This window comes from Gracilinanus agilis, chromosome 5, assembly GCF_016433145.1.
Source record: "Gracilinanus agilis isolate LMUSP501 chromosome 5, AgileGrace, whole genome shotgun sequence".
Classification (NCBI taxonomy): domain Eukaryota; kingdom Metazoa; phylum Chordata; class Mammalia; order Didelphimorphia; family Didelphidae; genus Gracilinanus; species Gracilinanus agilis.
The window spans coordinates 117,851,237-117,873,011 of record NC_058134.1 but is presented as its reverse complement, the minus strand read 5'-3'; the positions used below and the strand labels follow the sequence as shown (position 1 = coordinate 117,873,011).

At 33.4% G+C, this 21,775-nt stretch overlaps 1 protein-coding gene across 1 annotated transcript in view; it reads left to right on the top strand.

The window, feature by feature from the left end:
• Nucleotides 1–21,775, top strand: part of EXOC4 (exocyst complex component 4) — an 892,087-nt gene that overhangs the window by 375,441 nt on the left and 494,871 nt on the right. The window lies entirely within an intron of this gene.

The window sequence follows — 21,775 nt, the reverse complement described above, 5'->3', positions numbered from 1 at the left end:
CTAATAAATTTCTATTATTACTCTTATAACAATGCTATAACAAATCATCCTATCCAACTTAGCCTCATTGTCCAGCGAACATTTGGGAAAGTAGAAGACATTTGAAAAGGCAAGTTAAAAAATACATTTGGACCATTTAAAAAATGAGTTTGCAAACTATTAACCAATCTTACACATCAGATGTACCTTGACATGGCCTATATTTTGAGCACATATTTTCTACTTATATCTAAACTATAACCAGAAACAAAAGTGTGACAGTCTATGATATATGGTAAATATCATCATACCATTCATTGTAGGTTATTTTTGTAAAGTGGAATGATTAGTGGAACATCAAAATCACTGTTTATAGTGAAATAGAAAATCTACAACTTGTCAACTTTCTCTAAGCAAAGTAGCAGATACTTTGTGTTTCTGTAATTTTTTTTTTGTTAACACTGCAAAATGCTTGGAAATCTGGTGTGTCTCCCCCTCCAACTCCTCCATCCCCCAATGAATGCCTTTTCCCAATTATACTCTTTATAGTATAATTGCACATTTGCAACTCTGTAGCTCTAGCAGAATATGGCAGCATGCTTACATTGAAGGATCACTAAGTTCAATTCATAGCAGTTCTGTTACACCCTAGAATAAAGCTCTGTTATTTGGGCCCTATTTTCCTTTGAAATTCATTTCTCTCACTTTGTTGTTTAATGCTCATGGGGATCAGCCAGGTGTCCATTTTAATGCTGTAGTTCCAACTGTCAGTTTCACCAATTTGTAGGAGAGATATATTGTGAATGAAGGAAGAATTTGACTTCAGAACTTTCTTCTATTTTCATTCTAAGGAATTTCTTGACTTAAAAATTATGTGACAAAAACTTTCTGTCTCATGGCTGTTGTTTAGGTTGACTTGACACTTGGTTGTGGCTTTACATATACCTCCCTTCACACTATTCAGACATTCATTCCATAGTCTCTTAGATCAAATAAATGATGAATAGCTCTTTTAGACCAGACAGATGGACCAGGAATCAAATACTTCTGTACTTTCATGATCATTTCCTCATTAATCTCAGTTTAGTTTCTGAAAACACTTGGTGGTAATGCAAAGAAATACTCAATAAAGAGATTAGAAATGAACCTACAAAAGGCACAAATAGAAAGCAATAAGCCATTTTTTGCATTGTTTCTAGATGAAGTTTCTGTAATCATTTTTGTGTATTGAGAGTATTTGTCTAATGGAACATCAATGAATGTTCATCAGTTTTTCTGCCTTTTAAAACAAATTTGGTATTGAAACTGAATTATTTGTCTGTATAAACATATGTTATCCTTGACCTTTGGGGAAGTGAAACATCTCTGCTAGGACTAAGTAAGTTATTAAGGACGAACCTGATATTATTTACTTCATAATATTGTCTAGAACTTTCTGTTTTATTGGAAGCTTCATTTCTTGATTATCTCAAATGTCATGTTTCTACTATCAAACTTGGTTAGCTGGAAATGGGAGATATAAGCTATCATAGAAGGCACATGGGTATATAATAAAATATTAAGGTAGTTATTAATTTAGAGCAAATGTTTCTAGAGTGGGTATGCAATACATTATTTTAAAAATAGTTCTTTATTGATGCCTCTTGTTTTTTTCTATCACCTCTTATTTTCTCCTTTCTCCTTCTTTCTCCATCCCCAAAAGCTCTCAGTTTAACAAAGAATTAAAAGAAAAAAGAGAGAAGGGGAAAAAAATCAACACTTTGAAAAATGTAACATAATATATACATTATATATATGGGGGTATTACAGTGATATATATATATATATATATATATATATATATATATATCACTGTAGTCCCTCACTCTGCAAAGGAGTTGATGTTGTTCAGTCATTTTACTTGTGTTCAATCCTTTGTGACTCTTATTTGTGGTTTTCTTGGCAAGGATACTAGAGTGGTTTGATATTTCCTTCTTCACCTCATTTTACAGAGAAAGAACTAAGGAAAACACTTCAGTGACTTATCCAGGTTCACATAGCTAGTAAAGAGTCTGAGGCCAGTTTTCAACTCAGGAAGACGAGTCTCCCCAACTTCAGGCCTGGCACTATCCATTGTGCCACTTAGCTGGCCCTGCAAAGGAGTCAGGGCTGTGCTCATATCTTTTGAGCTCAAACTTGCTCTTTATAATATTGCAATTTCCAGGTTCTATCAATTTCTGTTGTTTGTTCTTTTTAAGTATGTTATTATACTCTTTGTGAATATTAATTTGCTGACCCTTTTTACTTTACTTTGTATCAGTTTATCTAAATCTTTGCATGCTTCATTGTAATCATTATTTTAATTATTTCTTAGACTGCAGTAATACCTCATTAAGTTTATATACCACCATTTCTTTAACCATTCTCCACAATATGGGTGTCTATTTCATCTTTATTTCATTGCTTCCATGAAAAATGCTACAAGTATATGAATGTAAATGGATTCATACATGTGTAATTTTAATCTTTTGGACATGTGGTTAAAAGTGAAAAATGAGTTGAGCATTTTAATTTCTCTCTTCTCATAATTTGATATTGCTTTCTAGTATAGTTGAATCAATTTGTAGCTCCACCAAAAATGCACTACTGTTCCCATCTTTCCATTCCCCTACTGGTATTGACTATTTCTATTCTCTTTAATGTTTCTCAATTTGCTGGATATGAAATAAACCTTAGAGTTATTTTAGCATTTCTCATATTAGTGATTCGGAGCATTTTTTCATATGATTGTTAATAGTTTCTTATTTCTCTACTGGGGAAATGTTTTTCATTTTAGCTAGACTTGAATAACACTTCTCAGAAATATTTGATATAAAACATTTCCCACAGTTAACTATTATTATTTTTCTTGAATAAATTAATTTTTATGCTAAAGCTTTTTGTTTCGTGTCATCAAAATTATCCATTTAATTTTTGATTGCCTCTATCCCAGGTAGATTTAATAATTTTTAATCTTTACTCATACCTATGAAAAGTAAATGATTTTTTTCTCTTCAAAATTGTTTTAATGATATGAGCTTGAATATTTGTTCCATTTCTGTTATGAATTTATTCTGGAACATGTTATATACTGTTGGTATAAGTCCAATTTTTGTTAGATTGCTTTCTAGTTCTCTCAACAGTTCTCATCAAATAGGAGGTGCTTTCCTGGGTAATTTATGTTTTTGGATTTATTGAATTATTTCTCATTCCTTATCTTTTCCATTGATCTATATTTTTGTCATTCAAACCAACACTAGAGTTTTTACGATTGTGCTTTATAATATAGTTTGAGATCTGTGTTAGTCTTCCTTTCTCATGTTTTTTCATTATTTATCCTTGATATTCTAGATCTTTTGCCCCTTCAAATAAATTTTATATTATTTCATCATGCTCTCTAAAATATTCCTCTATTGGTTTGATAGATAAAGCATCAACCATAGATTAATTTTAGTAGTAGTTATTTTTTTATATTTTTTTATATTGGTGAGTGTTGAACATGAGTATTCTTAGTCTTCGTTTTCCATATTTTTTCATTATTTCCCTGATATTCTAGATCTTTTGTCCCTTCAAATAAATTTATTATTTCATCATGCTCTAAAATATTCCTCTATATGTTTGATAGATAAAACATTAACTAGAAATTTAGTAGTATTGTTATTTTTTATATTGGTGAGTGTTGAACATGAGTATTGAGTATTCTTACTTATTTTTCTTCATTTACTTAAGGAATATTTTGTGTAGACAGATTTTGATTGCATCTTGATAGATTGGTTTTTCTGATGTTTTATGCATTTTGTAATTATTTCCAATGGAATTATCTTTCTTAAATTATCATATTTTGTTATTATATGGACATATTTTTGATGTGTATGTTTATTTTATAACTTGAAGTAGTGTAAATGCTATTAATTGTATCAGGTAATTTGTTATTGCCAGGAATTTTCTAATATACTAGCATGCCATCAGCAATTTAGCTTTTAGCTCTGTGTTCTTTCTCAATTCTTAATTCTATCTTTTTGCTTGTGTTAATATCCTTATATTTTTCCAACTTTGACAGAGGAATGTTAAGTATTACATAAATTAGGTTAAATATTAATATTTTCTGCTATTATTCTTGTTCTTATTATCTGTGCCTTGTGTGATGGTTGTTGATTTCCTTTTTTCCCCTTTGTTAATTATCTTTTCATTTTCTGAGATAAATTTGTGGAATTAGTCCTCATGTATACTTTCTTTAGCAAAATTTTTGTCTACATTTTACTCTTTCTTTAAAACGTATTTTTCAAATATGAGATCAAAATAAAGTCAAAGCATTTGGCATAGAAAGGGTAGTTGTAGGAGTCTTCCTTGATAAAGATAGAAAGTAACAATCAATGGTCTCCTTGTTAAATTGCTCAGTCACCTTTAGTGATCAAGTAAGTAGAAGGCTTATTGAATGCCATTTGTTAATACTAATGCATTATATGCCAACTTACTTTGTTAACCACCTAGAAAAAATTCTGTGTATATATAAAAGTTATAAAAGGAGAAATAATATAGCCCTAATAGAAAGAATGAGCCTAGAAGATAAAGAGGCCAGAGCTCAAGTCCTGACTCTGCTGCTGCCATTTACTGGTCAAAATTATTTCATGTTGATTGGGCCTCAATTTCTTAACATGTAAAAACCAGATGAGTTCTCAAGTTCATTTGAGTACTAACAATCTGTGATTTTATTTTAGACAAAAACAATCTATCTTTCACACTTTTAATCTCACATTTCTATTGAAAATTTTAATATGCCAATAATGATTCACATTTATATAGCTTGTTAGGATTTATAAAGCACTTCCTTCATAAAATCTCATGTGACTTATAGTCCAAGTATTAAGGTTCAGGGAGGTCAAGTGAGCAAGATAGAAACAGTCGGTGTATACCCAGGACTTGGGCTCCAACAGTTTGACCCTAAGTCTAGTATACTTGCTACTCCACCACATGTCCTTTCTTAAATATGTTGATTTGTAATTCAGTGAATAATGCTTTTTTTCTATTAAATTTTTTTATTTTTAAAATTTTTTGATGGTTACATGATTCATGTTTTCTACCTCACCTCATCCTCCTCTCCCAGACTTGAAAAGCAATTCCACTGGTTTATACTTTTAAAAGAATATATAAATATAAGTTAATCTACAAGAAACCAGTAGGTGTTTTAGGTAACTGCCACTCACAGATCAAACTCACAAAGAAGGATAGGGTATCAGAGCCTGAGTAAATCTGATAACCCTTTACTAAAGGAATGGCAGTTGGGATTACTGGTCTCTGTCACAAACCAAGGAATAACACAAAGATAAGCTACTCACACACTATGGATTCTTTGAGGTGAGAGGAAACAAACAGGAAGGAAAACAAAATAGTTTAATGTATAAAAAGGTTAAAGAGAGTGAGAGAGGCATTTCTATAACTAGGATTAGCTAACTGACAAGAAATGGAGTCCTAAGAGAGAGTTTCTCTGTCAACCCAACATCAGTCAGGCTGAGAGCCTTGACTCGAGACTAGAGGGAGAGAGCTGGGTGTTGGGATTCTCACAAATGGTCCACATTGCTTCTTTGATGGCTTCAGGATAACAGGAACCAACTCCTTGGACAGCCAATAATCCAAGAGATACCAGGTAGGGAAAAATGCCTGCAAACTGTCCACCAGAAAACAGACACTATCCACTACCCAGGGCTGTCTTGAGAGATGTTGTTTTCAAGCTTCTCCAATCCCAAAGATCCCAAGCTCATGGAGTCACTGCTGGCTGGACCTCTGCTCCAAACCCCTCTCACACATGAAATGACAGTTTCATTCCTCCCCCAGTTGCATTCCAAAACAGAATGCTCAAAGCTGACAGCCAAGCTCCTATAAATTTCTATTCTATTCCCTAAATTACTTCATTATAATACATACATACATATACAAGTATTTATACATATATATAAAATCACTTGAAACCATTGTTCATTGTTCATTTCTGTAAAAGAGTAATCCTTTAAAACCAAAACCCCAAATCACATATTCATTTAAACAAGTGATAAATCATGTTTTCTTCTGGATTTCTACTCCCACAGTTCTTTCTCTAGATGTGAATAGCATTCTTTCTCATAAGTCCTTCAGAATTGTCTTGGATCATTGCATTACTGCTAGTAGGAAAGTTGATTAACTTTGATCATCCCACAATGTTACAGTTTCTGTGTATAATGATCTGGTTCTGTTTATTTCATTCTGCATCAGTTCATGAAGGTCTTTCCAGTTCTTATAGAAATCTAAATAACTTCTTGCCCAGTTTTTTTTTTTAATCTCTTTGGGATATAAATCCAGTAGTGGTATTGCTGGATCAAAGGGCATGAATTCAATGAATAATACATTAAAATACATCTTTTAGTTCTGATTGCATTATTTTATCTCGTGATAAAATTATAAACTTCCTAAAGGGAGAGTTTACCTTTTGCTCAAATTTTATACAGAGTGTCATCCCTCATATCCTAGTATGCTTTTAGGCTTAAATACTACACTGACTTTGGGAGAGGTAAATACTTTATATTAGCCACATCTGCCATCAATTGCATATGGCAGTTAAGTACTCATTTAAAAAAATTTTTAAAGGTAAATATTAAAAAGATTGATTCCTTTTGAATTTTAGCTATTTCTCTTTAAATTATTCATGATTCTAAGTTAAAATACTTTTCTCTAGGAAATCAGCATGAGTCATGTGCATGAAGAGACAGGGATGTGCTTGAATATTTTCCTACTTTCCTCAGCTATTAGAAATACATGCTGTACTGATGCTTCCCATAGAAAATAAAATTAAAGTGTGAGTTTATAAGATAATCATAATTATGGAGTGTAAAAATGTCATACTAAAAAGATACCAATTATTTTATTTTCCAAAGTATAACTATTATCCAACCAAAACAGAAATGGAGTTTACTGCCATTTAAAAACCCATTAGAATTATTACTTATGAATATCTTTATGATTGCAATAATTGGAATACATTTCTGCTAGGAATAGGTACTACTCTAATTATATTTATGTAGTCTGAACAAACCCAAACAAAGTCAAAAGGTTAGAAATATTTTAAAATATGTTATGTGATTTAGGAAATGGAAATTTAATAGGATTTTAGAATACAAAGCTGTTTAGAGACCATCCAATCAGCAAGTCAGATTCTTTACATTTCAGATGAATTGTTGTGGCCTATATTACTGGTGTAAGAAATAAAATTAATATAAAAGGATATATTTAAAAATATCAGGGTTTTAAAGGGTTTATTAATAGCCATTTAGGAAAATGAAGCCACGTGCCTGTTTAAGGGGACCCACCATTTACCTGCTCCTCCCAAACTGGCTCCTGCTCTACAATCATAAAAGAGGAAGTACCAACCCAGGCACTCACTTATTTAACCTTCTGTTTACATTTTTAGGTAATTGCCTATGGCATTTATGTGAGCCAGGAATCATGGGAAATGTAGTTTGAAAGAGCCCTAAATGTCCACAGGATGTTTAGATCAGGGACCTCAAAATTAGTTCAAGGACCCCCAAATTTTCTGTATCATACGGGGACCCAACATAACCCTTATTTCCTGACCATTACTCTTTTTTTTTTTTTTTTTGACTCTTACTCTTTCCACTATATCAGCTATGAGTAAAATTGTTAACTGGGAAATGTTGAGCTATACCTTCCTACTTCATTTATGTTAGCTTTTTTTTTTCCTCCCTGCTGTTTTGCTTTCATTGACAATTGGAAGTCCTGATGAGGAACCTCCTACCCAATGAGGTCAGCAATTACTCTACTACTTAAAAGTTGCCTGTGGGCACCAAGAGGTTAGATGTTAGAACCAGGGTCACTTATTAAAGATGGAATTTGAACCTAGATCTTCCTGACTAAAGCTAGCTCTCCATCTGCTATGCAGCTCTGTCTCTCTAATTAGCTTTACTCCTGGGCTATTCATTCTCTTCATATTACTGAAACTTACCTTGTTAAATAAATTATAGACAGAAGTGTTAAGTCACTGAGGTGTGACCAATTGTGTCTCAAATGCAATGTTGAATTTTAAGAGAAATTATTTCATAGATTTTTCAAGCTAGAATGGGCCTGATAGATTATCTTTATTGTCAGAAAAAGAAATTGATTCTCAAGGGTTTTTAGTCACTTGTCATGGTCAAATAGATAATTGACAAAATAACTCGTAAGAGAACCTAGGATTTGTTTTTCTTTTTCCCTTTCCATGATAAAATTTTAGACTATTTTGTGTCCTCTGGTCTTTAGAGTTCTTCACAACCTGGCCCTTTCCCAGCTTTCCAGGAAGCTTCTTCTACCTTTCTCCAGGGACAGAGGCTTTCTTGTTGACTGCACTTTCATTGGCTGTTCCTCAGCCTGGCATTTTTTCCTTCTTCATGACTATTCTTTGGTTTCTCTGTCTTTCTTCAAAACCTCACTAAAATTCTGCCTCTGACAGAAGTCTTTTCTAATTCCCAGTAATAGTAGTCTATTCCTTTTGAGATTACCTGTGTTTATCTGATTCTTAGGTAGTTTTTTTGCATATTGTCTATCTCATTAGATTATGACAGCATCAAGGGCAGGAATGACTCTTCCTTTCTTTTGCCTCCCTAGGGCTTAGCATAGCTCATTATATACTTGGTACTTAATATTGAGTTGAAATAAGATTTCAATCCAAATATTTCAGGAAAAAACTTTTCATTTTGAAAAGTGAAACAAAAATGTTTGCATATTAGTGGTTTTCTCCAGGAAAACCCACATGAACTGACCCCACTAGAAGATATCAATTGCCTGACTGAGCCAATGAGATTGAATGTCTAGAGGTAGGTTTAAAGAATAATAAGAGTATTGAAATTTGAAGAGGCAGCAAGACCATTTATTCAGTCAACAAATATTCATTCTGTGTTTGTTAGGTAACTGCCTTGAGCTAATAAGCTCTTGAATTGGGTTCAAACCTAAATCCTTTTGCTATGTGGTTCTTTATACCATTCTACCTCCCACGGAGTTGGCAATTCAGGCATTAGTTAAAACACATACAAATAACTAATATAAGACAAATTAAAGTATGCATTTTCATTAATTGTTCTTCATTTCTGTAATTTTCTCCATCCTCATATCTGCTTCCTGACTTCCTTTAAGTCACAGCTAAATTTTGATCTTTTTGCAAGAAATCTTTTTGAATCCTTCTTAATTCTAGTGGCTTCCCTCTGGAATTAATTGAAATTTACCTTGTATATATCCTGTTTATACGTTATCATTTGCATGTTGTCTTCCCCCATTCACTTGAGGGCAGGAACTGTCTTTTGCTGGTTTTTGCATTCCCACGGATTAGTGCAATGCAATTATTTAATAAATGTTTGCTGACTGACAAATGTAAAATGGAGGAACAAAATGAAATATTTTATGAGATCCAAACAGGAAATGGTCATTCTCCATGTGAAAATTCATGGAGGATTCCTAGATGTCAAAAGTGATACAAAGATTTTCTTACCCATAGTTTATGCCCTCAAGGGTTAATCCTTAGTCTGCTGAATTACTGTAAACTAATACCAAACCAGGAAGAAGCATAGCAAGAGTAAAGGCAAGTAATGGATAGATTTTTCCCAGGGAGTAAAAGTTGGACTTCTCAAGGACAATCAACTTTCATGTCCTAAAAAACATAAAATGTGGTCTCCTGTGTAAGATTAAGTAAAAAAAACTGGGACAAATAATTAGACACATCCCATGGATTGTTGCTAACGTGAGTCATGGGACTTCAATGTTGCTAATAAACTCTTGATTTTGGAAGTTACTGAAATGATTAAATTGAAGCAAAAAGTCCATCACTTTGTAGTACTTTTCCATTCTTTCATTCTAGTATTTCCAGGTTCCTATGTACATAGGCTTGCTTTCCAGGACAGTGGGAGGTCCACCCTCCTGGGAACATCAATTGGTATATGCAACTTTTTAAATACAGACAATACTGTCAGATATATAATAATAATGATAGTCATCATTATCAGTATTATAGGTAACAGTTATAAAAACTACTGTGTGCCAACCACTGTGCTAAACAGTTTACAATAATTTATCTTATTTCATCCTCACAACCCCTGGAGGGAGGAGCTACTATCATACCCATTTTGTATTTGAGAAACTGAAGTAAAGAGAGGTTAAATGACTTGTTTAAGGTCATAGCTACTAAATGTCAGCAGGCAGATTTGAACTCAGGTCTTCCTGACTTGGTCTACTGCTTTGTCCCTGTGACACCTAGTTGCCGCAACCCAAATTCAGACTAAGAGAGAGATGGAGGGACATCCAATTTCCCCAATATGTGCAAGTCTTGAGTTTTATCGCTTTTGTTTTTAATATCATCTTCTTATATTCAGGTAAATAACAATATCTGAAAGCTATCACAGAATTTGTAGCTATAAAGGATCTCAGTCCAACCCATATATGAAACACTCATGACATATGCAATCACGTAAGGGACATAATGGACTGAAGGCTCGATTTGGAGTCAGAGAACCTCAGTTTGAATCTTTGTGAGATTTTGCTGCCTCTGTTGCCCTTGTCTTGCAAGTCCCCTCTCAGCCTCGGGTTCTTTATCCATCAAGTGTGAATCATCATAGTAAACACCTTACAGGACTGCTCTGAGAATAAAAAAAGATAATATTTATGAAAATTTGTCAACCTTAAAGCACTATACAAGAACCACTATCGTAGTCATTGTCATCCTCGTTACTAGACAAGTGAGTGGATGTCTGGACTCTCTTCAAAGTCTCCAAAGAAAGAGAAGGCAGGACTTCTACTGTGTATGATATTTGTGTAATACAATTCAGTAAGTCATTGTTCTGTATCTGCTCTGTAAGAATCTTGTGCTGGATACTGAAGAAGAAACAAAGTACAAGTCAGACCCAAACACTATCCTTATAGGGACAGCTTGACACATCTCTTAAGATTTATGTTTTCTAAAGCACATTACATCTAATATGTCATTTGAGCCTCACAATTACCTGTTACTTATAAAGCCCATTTTGCAGATAAAGAAACAACCTAAAGAAAGTTAAGGGTCTTGTTCTGGTCAGTCACCATCTTAAGAAAAGACTCAAACCTCATTCTTTTAATTCCAGATCCATGAAGAATATCCATGCCCTAAAGCTTCTTTTGGAATTTATAGTGCAACAGGGAGTCACAGTACTTAAAAGTAACTATAACACATGCTAAGTGCCTCAGAGAGATACAAAACAAAGAGCTTTGGGAGGCCAAGGCATAAGTAGGCATTATTGATTAGAAAGACAGAAGAAGGGTTCCCTGAAGATTTTGCATGAGAGCTAGGCTTCAGCTCTAATCTCATCTGACCCCATCTGGAGTACTGTTAGTTCTGGGCATCATGATTTAAGAAGGACATTGATAAATGGATGGAATATCCAAAAGAGGGACAACCTGGAGAAGAGAAATCTCAGAGAGGACATTATAGCTGCCTTCAAGTATTTGAAGGGCTTTTGTATGGAGAAGAAATTAGACTAATTCTATTTGGCCCCAGGGGACAAAACCTGTAGCAATGAGTGCAAGGAATGAATTTAGGCCTGATGTCCAAAGAAACCAGCACCAAAATCCAGCTTAGCAAATAAACAAGAAAAACTTTCCTCATAATTGGAGCAGTTCCAAATGGAATGGATTGCCTCAAGAGGCATTAGGTTCTCTTTCCTTGGATATCTTCAGAGGCTGGACGGTCACTTGTCCAGTGATGATGATGATGAAGATAAGGATGATAATAAGGATAGCTAATATTTATATAACATTTTAAAGGGAAAACTCTAGGTCAGAATGAATCACAGCAATATAATTGAGCTTTTGCATTGAGTTAACAACTTCAGTGTTGTTCAGTGGACAGGACCATTCAAATTATAAATAGATTATGCAAGGCTGAAAATGTGAATAAATAAATAACCACTTTGTATGTCTTTAGGGGGGACAGCTCCTGTATTTTTTGTGTGTGCATATTCCATGTATAATACTCGAATGCTTAAAAAAACATTTCAAATACAGTGTAAGAGAATATTTTGCTCGAGATTTAGCTTAGCTAACTTCAGAATGTTTCATCACCAAAATGTCTGTGGATTGATGAAATCTGAAGTCATACCACCTCATAAAAGACCTTCTCAAGGCATAAGAGGGGATGTGATCTGCATGAGTCAGAAGAATATTTATATTGATAAAAGTTTCATAAGAAGAAAATCAGCATTTATTAAGCAACTGCTCTATTCCTGGCTCTGCCCTAGACACTGATGCTACAATGACAGAATGGAAAATGCCCCTCCCTCTGCTCTGTTTTGGAGAAATTGGATTGACTTGAATATGAAAGACAGCCTTAGAAGGGGGAAAGAACCAGAGGGCCCACCTGATACCTGAAGTAGTTATTATGAATGGGGGTGAAGACCTAGGTAATGGGAATGGAGTCTTTATTGATTTACTTAATCAATATATGTATATATACATACCCCCCACATATCTCTTTGGCACATTTTTCAGCCCTCTATCTTTATTATGTACCTGTCTTATTCTTTCAGTAGAGACTTAATTAGTTATTTATACTTTTTAACTTCCCTTCCCTCTGTTGTAGTACAAGTGTCATGAGGGCAGGGATCATTTCTTATAATCTCTGTACCTTGCAGTCTATACATATTTGGTGTTTAATGATTTTCCCTAAATTTTTACCATCATTATTAGGATTATTGGGTAATAATTATTAGTCCAGGGTACTACAGAGTAGGAGAATACCCATTCATATAGTAGTGATGACCAGCTGCACGTTTTAGTGATAACAATGTCATGCATGGCTCATAGCTGTCTAGGAAGACCACTTTGGTTTTCTGTGATGATATGAAATATAGCCTTGCCTGAAAAGACCAAAAAGTATATATTGCTAATTACAACTCAACAGTGATGTTGCATTTGTTGGTAAGGAGGTTAATGCCACCTATGTATGCCTCAGTAGCCTAGACACTTCAATGAGGCATTAAATAATGTTATTTCTGTTAGGGTGCCAGTGCTGATTATTTTTGTCAAGAAGGCAAATGCTACCATGTTTTGCTAAGAGAATTTTGCCTTTCATTTGGCTTCAAAAGCATTAGAGCTAGCCTGTTGTTTGTATTCATTTTGGTCTTGTTTTGAATTTGTTATTTCACTTTTGTCTTCTCTCCAGTTCTTAAGGGTGTACATCCCTAGATACATAAAAGGCAAAGATAACTTTTACCAATGACATCTTTCTTCTGCGATCTAGTATATTTATGTACTAATCTTTTCTGCTACCTTGGGCTCCAATGTAGACCATTGCACAGGCGAAATAAGATTGATGGTCTCAATCTGTTTCCTGCTTGATGCTTATCCACATCATAAATCTACCACTCAACTGGCAAGTTATCATCAGGAGACACCCATTACTAGCCAAACATAAATGTTAGGTCAGCATTGAGGTGTAGGCAGATCTGATTGGAGAATTTCACTGCATCTTGTCTTTCTTCATATAGCTCTTGCTTTATTTTAACTAGAACTAGGAACAGTAAAACCTCCTCATCTGAAACTAGAGTGGAGAGAGAAAGCTCATTGGCTATTTTAATCATGAAAGATGAGCCAGCCCTGACATTTCTTTCATGGTGCAAAAAAATGCCAATAGTTTTCCAATTCTACATACTTGATATGCTACTGCCATCATCTGTTAAATCTGATAGTACAAGCCAAATGGCCCACATAACACTCAACAGGATAAACTACATTGAGGTACTTGAGAGGGCCAATTTTAACAATCACTTTTTGTTCTTGTGAGCTTGACAAACATCAACACGAAGATTCATATTCAAAGAACAGAAAAATAGGATTCTGTATGAAACCATGTCTCTTTCTTACAGACAACTTACTTTTTTGAAAAGTATATGACAAATTCAGCACATTAGTTCTAAAACTGCTCTGCTTGTCTTCAACTCCCAATAAAATTCCTTCTGTTCATTTAAACAAAAGTCTCATTGAATCATTAATATACTTTTCTTTATTTGGGGGGGAAATGTTTTAGCATGATTATCATTTGTGTCTTCCCCTCCCAAACAAAAATAGACTTCCTTCATAACAAATGAGCATGCTCAAGCAAAAATAAATTTGAAGGCACCAATGATTACTTCTGTAAATGCCCCTCCCTTGCCTGATATTTTTGTATTGGTGGAATTAGGTTGGTTTGAATATGAAGACAAGTCTTTGAAGCGCAAAACAACTAAATTACCACATCCTACCTGAAGTAGTTATAGTATAAACAGAGGTAAAGCCTATGATAACTGGGATAGTGTTTTTATAAATGCATTTCATATATATATATATGTATATATATAACATNCATTAGTTCTAAAACTGCTCTGCTTGTCTTCAACTCCCAATAAAATTCCTTCTGTTCATTTAAACAAAAGTCTCATTGAATCATTAATATACTTTTCTTTATTTGGGGGGGAAATGTTTTAGCATGATTATCATTTGTGTCTTCCCCTCCCAAACAAAAATAGACTTCCTTCATAACAAATGAGCATGCTCAAGCAAAAATAAATTTGAAGGCACCAATGATTACTTCTGTAAATGCCCCTCCCTTGCCTGATATTTTTGTATTGGTGGAATTAGGTTGGTTTGAATATGAAGACAAGTCTTTGAAGCGCAAAACAACTAAATTACCACATCCTACCTGAAGTAGTTATAGTATAAACAGAGGTAAAGCCTATGATAACTGGGATAGTGTTTTTATAAATGCATTTCATATATATATATATGTATATATATATAACATTGGTACATATTATACACATATGCATGAAATAACTATATATACATATAAAAAAGATATCTTTTTGGCTCTGTAGATATCTATAGAGAGTGTCTTTTTCAGCTGATGAGCTATCTTCTTCTGATTGCTTCTCTGATAACACTGGAGCTTCACAAAGCAAAATTCTTGGTATAATTATTTCCATTTGCTGTACCTCAAGAGTGAATATAAATTAATGGGATAACCATACATTCAATGCGAGCTATCTAGAAATATTCTTTAGTGATGAGGACTTTACATATGTACATATGTTTATGTACATACATACACATATATGTGTGTGTATATATACATATTATATGTGTATATAATATATATATACACACACACTTATATCCCTTAGCTACCTTTGAATTTTTGAAGCTGTGAGAATTTCATAGGGTTCATTGGCTCTTAGTATAGATTATTATGGGTAGGGTCAACCTGGGGCATTCAGATGTATAATAGGGACCCTGCAGATTCATATTGAAGTCTCCTGAGTCTTTAGCATCACTCTACTGGCCACAAAAGGGTACTTAATAGGTTTGAGATAATTAGGTTAAAGGAATCAGTAAAGAGTGGAGGGAAAGGAAGGAATCAATGAAATCTCCTTATATAGTCTTAAAATAAAGTGAATTACAGGATAATGTCACTAAGCTAGGAACATTCCACAAAGATTATCAATTAAAGTTCCCTTTTATTTTATTGATCAACCATTTTCCAAATATGTATCCAATGATTGCAATTTCTTTGGTAATTTAGTCATATCTTACATTTTACTCTTCATAGAGCAAGCCATTTTAGACACACACACACATATATATATATATACATACATACATATATATATATGTACTCATATTTGCCTTCTACTAAAGAAAAATATTCCATTGAACACATTTCTCTCATCATTCATAGGGCTGGATCTTAGTGATCATCTAGTCTAGCCTTTTTTAAAAAATGAGTAAAACTGAAGATCCCTGCTGAAATGACTTGCCTAAGATGACACAGAGAAGCCATGTAGCAGAAGGAATATAATATTTATCTTGTGTTTAGGAAGATGTAGGTTCCCATTTTCCCTCTGGCACATGCTGGCTCTTTGACTTTTCTAGACAAGTCTCTAAGACAGTAAATTGCGGAGAAGGTGTTTATTTACTTTTAAAGAGGAAATGGCCTTACTTCGAAGTTCCATATACAACTGAAAAATCAGATTTAGTTCCTATCCCTATTCCTGCTCTAAAATTCTAGGAAAAACCAATATCATGTCTGAGCTTATTTTACATTCCTTCTCCTCTTTTGATTTGTTTCTAGGAAGAGTAAGTCAACAAATGACTAGTCTTGTTTAACCCCAAAACAGAGAGAAACACATCTAGTTTTTACAGCTATGTAAGAAAACTGTAGTCAAGAAAAGTCTCAAAAACACAAAAGTAGTTAATGATTACTGAAATCAATCCTAATCTCAGGTCTACTCTTGATAGGGTTTGTAAGGGAAAGGGAGCTCAGAAAGGGCAGTGAAAATCCACAAAAGGAGAATTGCAAAGTAAGGTTACAGTAAGCTTTTGGGGGAAGAAGAAAAATAGATATACACAGTGGTAAGATTATATCATGTTAGTATTCTAGATCAGGTACGTTAGGGATTAAATAGACAGTTTTGTGGGCTGTGTTTAGATCATGAATGCCACTTATTTACTATGTGAGGGGGAAAAAAACTTCCTGAATTCCAAGTATCCAGCAGAAATAAACTTAAAAGAAAAAATCTTTTAATAAATTGGGAACTATAGTGATGTTTTTTTTAAAATTTATATTATAGTCATCTTTATCAGCAACTAACACTTATATGGATAGTAGAATCATATGTCTACATTAACTTTATCATCCTCAGATTTATAAGCAATATTACAGATGATATATGATATCCATTTGGGTCTACTCCATTGTAACCATACAGAGTTATTTCATGAAAATATGGAATATTTAAGAAGTTTTTGCTTCTTTGGAAGAGTATCTTCTGCTAATAATATAGATCTCCTTCTGTCTTCTTTCTTTAGTGCTTTCTGTAATGATGAAGTGGAATATATTGAGTATGCACTGTGAAATAATCTAAGTAGCTGGGGCTTGGAAGTGGCCTCTAGATCCATAGAATGTTGGAATTCAAAATAACTACTGAAATCATCATATTTCCTTCAGGAAGTCACTTGTTCATGGTTACACTTTTTGTTATTAGCAGAATCGGGATGTGATTCCAGTTATCCTGACTTCCAAGACAATATTCTTTTTACTATTCCCTGCTACTTAATAGGCTAGTAAGGGAAGCACTGAGCTAAGAATCAAAACAGTAATAAAATAAAGAGCATAGTGCTTTCAGGTTAGGCATTTTGCATAAATTAGCTCATTTAAGCCGTATAAGATCACCGTGGGGTTGATATTCTAGTCATTATTAGTTTCTCTTTACAGATGAGGAAACTAAGACTCTGAGAACAACTTGCCCGTGTTCACATAGTATCAGCATCAAGATCTGAATCTAGATATTTCTCTCACAAATCTAGCCATCTCATCATACCCCAAACCCACTTCTCCAGAGTTCTTCCTTCCATTTGCTTTTACCAGTTAATGAGTTAGAATGTATTCTGTGTTCAGAATATAGTGTGTATGTTCTATATCCTTCTAAAACACTATCTCCTTTAACCCACCAGTTCCTATACTTTGCCTTTAGCTTTTGCATTTTTAACACCTCCATAACTAATTAGCGATTAGTAGTAATTAAAACTTTGAGAGAGAAGACTCATTTTACTCCCTTCTATAACAAGTGCTGGCTCCACACTTGTGCAATGTTGCCAAACAGATAAGACTGATGTGTTTTATTCATTGCTATAAAGTTAGTCCCAGTCAGCGATAATGATTAGTGCTGGGTGACTTAATGTAACAGGAAAAACACTCTTTTCTTAATTTGAACCTGCATTTCCTGGTTTATGCTTCATTTGTTCACGCTTCAGTTATTTCCTTGATAAGTAAGTTAGTGACTCAGTCTACTGGAAATTGCAAAGACTTTCTTTAATAAGAATTGGATGATATTCTTTTGATGAACCGTTTCTCCTCTTTCACTTCTTCCCCAAATGTCAATTTAGTTATGTGTCTATGAACTTAATTATTTTTTAGATTATTCTTGAATTAGATTTTAGAAAGCCCTCTTTTGGAATAGCCCTTTTATTGGTTGATCTGTTTTGAAACTGTTTAGAACCTATAATTTTTTTTACTCTTTGCACATTTATATAAAACATTTTACAAATTCCTTAGCAACTTTAGTGTTGGACAACAGAACATTAAAATTAGTTTCAAATATCACTGTAATATATCTTAAATATTTCTTAGGCTAACAGATTTGGAGACAATACATAATTACTGATGTAATCATATACTCATAATAGTAACTAATCGACATTTTATATATCCATCTCGCTGAAGATTTTTCTTTTTTTCTATTTCCATATTTGTTAGCAGTGTTTATTTCAAAACTGAACTTAAACTATCTACTTTCTCTAGTTAAATAGGTCTCTATTAATTCCTCAAAAAGACATTAATGCCTCAAAAAGAACAGTAATAGGTTCTCTATGGACATATTTTTCCCTGATTAAAAATATAGAATAGTGAACAGAGATCTTGCCCTGATATTAGGAAGACCTAGGTTTGATTCCTGTTCAATAATATCACATATAATAATCACATATACTTGTAATCCTAGAAAAATCTTAGTATGCATGTACTGAGTAGCTTGTACTAACCTTAGATGTATCTGATATAACTTGGTTTCTATTCTGAGTCCCTTGAGTCATCCTGTCATGTTCTCATTTTTTAAAACTGAAAATATAATTGGATGCAGTTTCCCCCCATCTTTCTGCTATATGTATTTCACACATAACCCTATTGTCAATTTTCCCTTCATTTCAACCATCTATCATCATCCAAATTTTTCTTTGGTGTCTATCACTAGAGTTGTCCATCACCTAAGCATTCTGTCAGAGAAGATTAAGCAATAAACATAATAAATGAGGGACAGGGAAAAATCTACTTTTTCCCTCTCTACTCTAGCATGTTATTTAAAAATGCCTATGACCAAAACTTTCATGTTCCTAGATTAGTGAAAGGCTGAAGAGAGGCAAGTCTTGTTTTTTAGTTTGAATACAGAAATTTGTGCCACTGAATTATGCCACTTTTTCCTGATATATATTATCGTTACCTTATTTATTCATTCTATATTTTTCCAATATTCTAGCACATAATTCAGTCTTTCATGACATTTATTTCCCTTATATCATCCTCAGAGACTTTAATATCCATATTGGTAACCCTCACAAGTTGTTTTTTTTTTGTTTGTTTGTTTTTTTGTTAATCCCTTCACTCTCAAGAACTCTATTTTGGCAATGGCTATTCACTCAATTGGGTGGATAGTCATAACATAGCAATGGAGCAATGGCCATCACTTGAAATTGTCTTTTACACTCTAAAATTCACTTTTCCTTCACAACTCCTTTAATCCTTTCATATTTATTCTCATTCCTCATCATGCCTTCATTATTCTGGCTTTGGTCTCTTTCCTACTGAGCCCTCATCTTTCAGCCATTTTAGATAGCATGCCCTCATTTCCACCCTTCGATCTCTTAACTCAATCCAGGGGAACTTGCCAAATGCTTCCATTAGTTCTGAAATACCAAATGCTTCTGAAGGAAATCATATGATTTTGACTTTTGGCAAAACTCTCTAACCTCAACTGTCCTGTGACCACTTCTCAGCAAACCTTTTAGTCACATCTTGTTGACTTTTTATTATACCATATACAGTAGCTATCCCAGCCTTCTGAAATCCCTGATTCTACCTTATTCCTTCCTCTTGGCAGCTGACCTCATCAATTTTATTGAGAATATTGAAACCATCAGACATGAATTTTCTATTTTTTCCTTCTCTTAATGTCTTCCCTTTCCTCCAGCATCAGAATAAAAAAGGCCTTCCTTCACACTCTAAGGCCCATCACCTTTAGTTAGTCTGTCTATCTGTCTTTGTCTCTCTCGCTCTCTCTTGCTTCTTGCTTCTTCTCTCTTCTTTCTTGGATCCTTGTCCTTAGCCTACAAACATGCTCAAGTTTCTGTATCCCTGACACTGATGTCAAGTTATCTAATTTTTATTCTCTTTTACTAGCATATTCCTCATTAAAAGTAGTCTTAACTTGATTCTTCCCATTAATCATTACCCTCATTCACTTTTTACCCTCTTGGAAACTGAAAGATAAAGTAGTAATTTCTCTATGCTAAGTGAAATAAGACAATATATACAGCAGGAGTTTAGAAAAAAGATAAAGTATTCACAGATGGGAGATTGTGAAGATTAAACATGTAAGAGGAAGACTTTAAACTTCTTGAAGGAAGACTAGGATTTAGATGTCTTAGAAATGATCTGAGAGGACTTTGTCACATGGGGTGAGTGGAGGGAAGGAAGAGGCCATGTAGTTTGAGAAAAGACCTCAAAGAAAAATTTATATGGTATAGTCAGGAATTCATTAGGAGAAAATTTGCCAATTTCTAATGTGCTTATTGAGCAATAACTGCACCCTAAAGAAAGTTTTTATATTGAGTGAGGAAATTACTGTGTTAATTTGTTTGGGTTTTGTAGGGTTAATAATTATTTCTGCTTGTTTCTGTAATGGATTCCTTCCATTCAGAATAAGTTTGTAATATTTTTTCAAAGCTGTATGGGAGTCTGATGGGATAAAAAAATATAGTCCTGTTTCTTAGGAGAGGAAATGAAAAATGAAGATGGAAAGGAAGGGAAAGATGATTGATTGACTAGTAAAGTAGATATATTTCTTTTGGAAAAAAAGATCCTATCACTCAATTTTTTTTTCTTTTCTGTATTTATTCCATATGGTCTTTAGAGGTGGGATTTATTGTTTTTAAATCAGAAAAGTAGATTCCTTGTCGATCTGGATACATTTGACTCAATACAACATTGAACAGGCACATATAGGCTAACTTTGATTTGTACTTAATGGCTCAAAATAAATATATTTTCAACTGAGAGAGAAAAGCTTCTCAGCTTGCCATCTAAGACTGTACATTGAATTTTGTATACCAACTGCTTAGCAAAAAAATAGTACTCTAATTAGTTGATACAGATGTTATGTTAAATATCTATTCATAACCATATTTCCCAAGGTAATTTCTCTTCAGAAGTATTTGGATCTTAAATATATTTCTGAAGCCTTCATTTCTGATACGAGATTTGAAATATGACTATTTGGTGAAATTTACAATGAAAAATAGTTTTAATACAGAAAATTGTCAAATGTAATGATTATTTTGCTATATAATTTTATACTTAATTTTGTCTGGGGGAAATATTTCTAGCATAAGGATGTTCTCTCATGTGGGAGATCCATGTTTATACCATTCAAGATACTTAGAATTACATGGAACATAATTTAGCAAATGTCTATAGAGATACCTTTCTGATAAATAATGGTGATATTATTGCATTGATTTCTAAGACTGAAATTGTATACTTAGAGTTTCTAATGTGTCTCCTTTGGCTTTCAAAGAGATAATGTCAGCTAATTATAATTTTAAAAATTTTTATTTTTTTAAGTATATTTTTTAAATTGTGGCTAGTATCAATGAAAAAATATTAAAATAACACTTGCAAATGGTTGATATTTGTGTTTCAGAATTTAAAGTGATATAATTATATTAAGGCTTATATGTACAGTTTGACATTTTCCTGATACTCCTATTTTAAGAAGTAATGTCAAATTCTTGAATTAGTAGCAGTTTGTTAATAAAAATAATATACGAGAGACAGAATGTTTTTTAGATGCCAAAATGCTCATCCTCTTCATTTTACAGGAAAGATAACTGAGGCCCAGAGAAATTCATTGACTTGTCCAATATATTTTGCTAG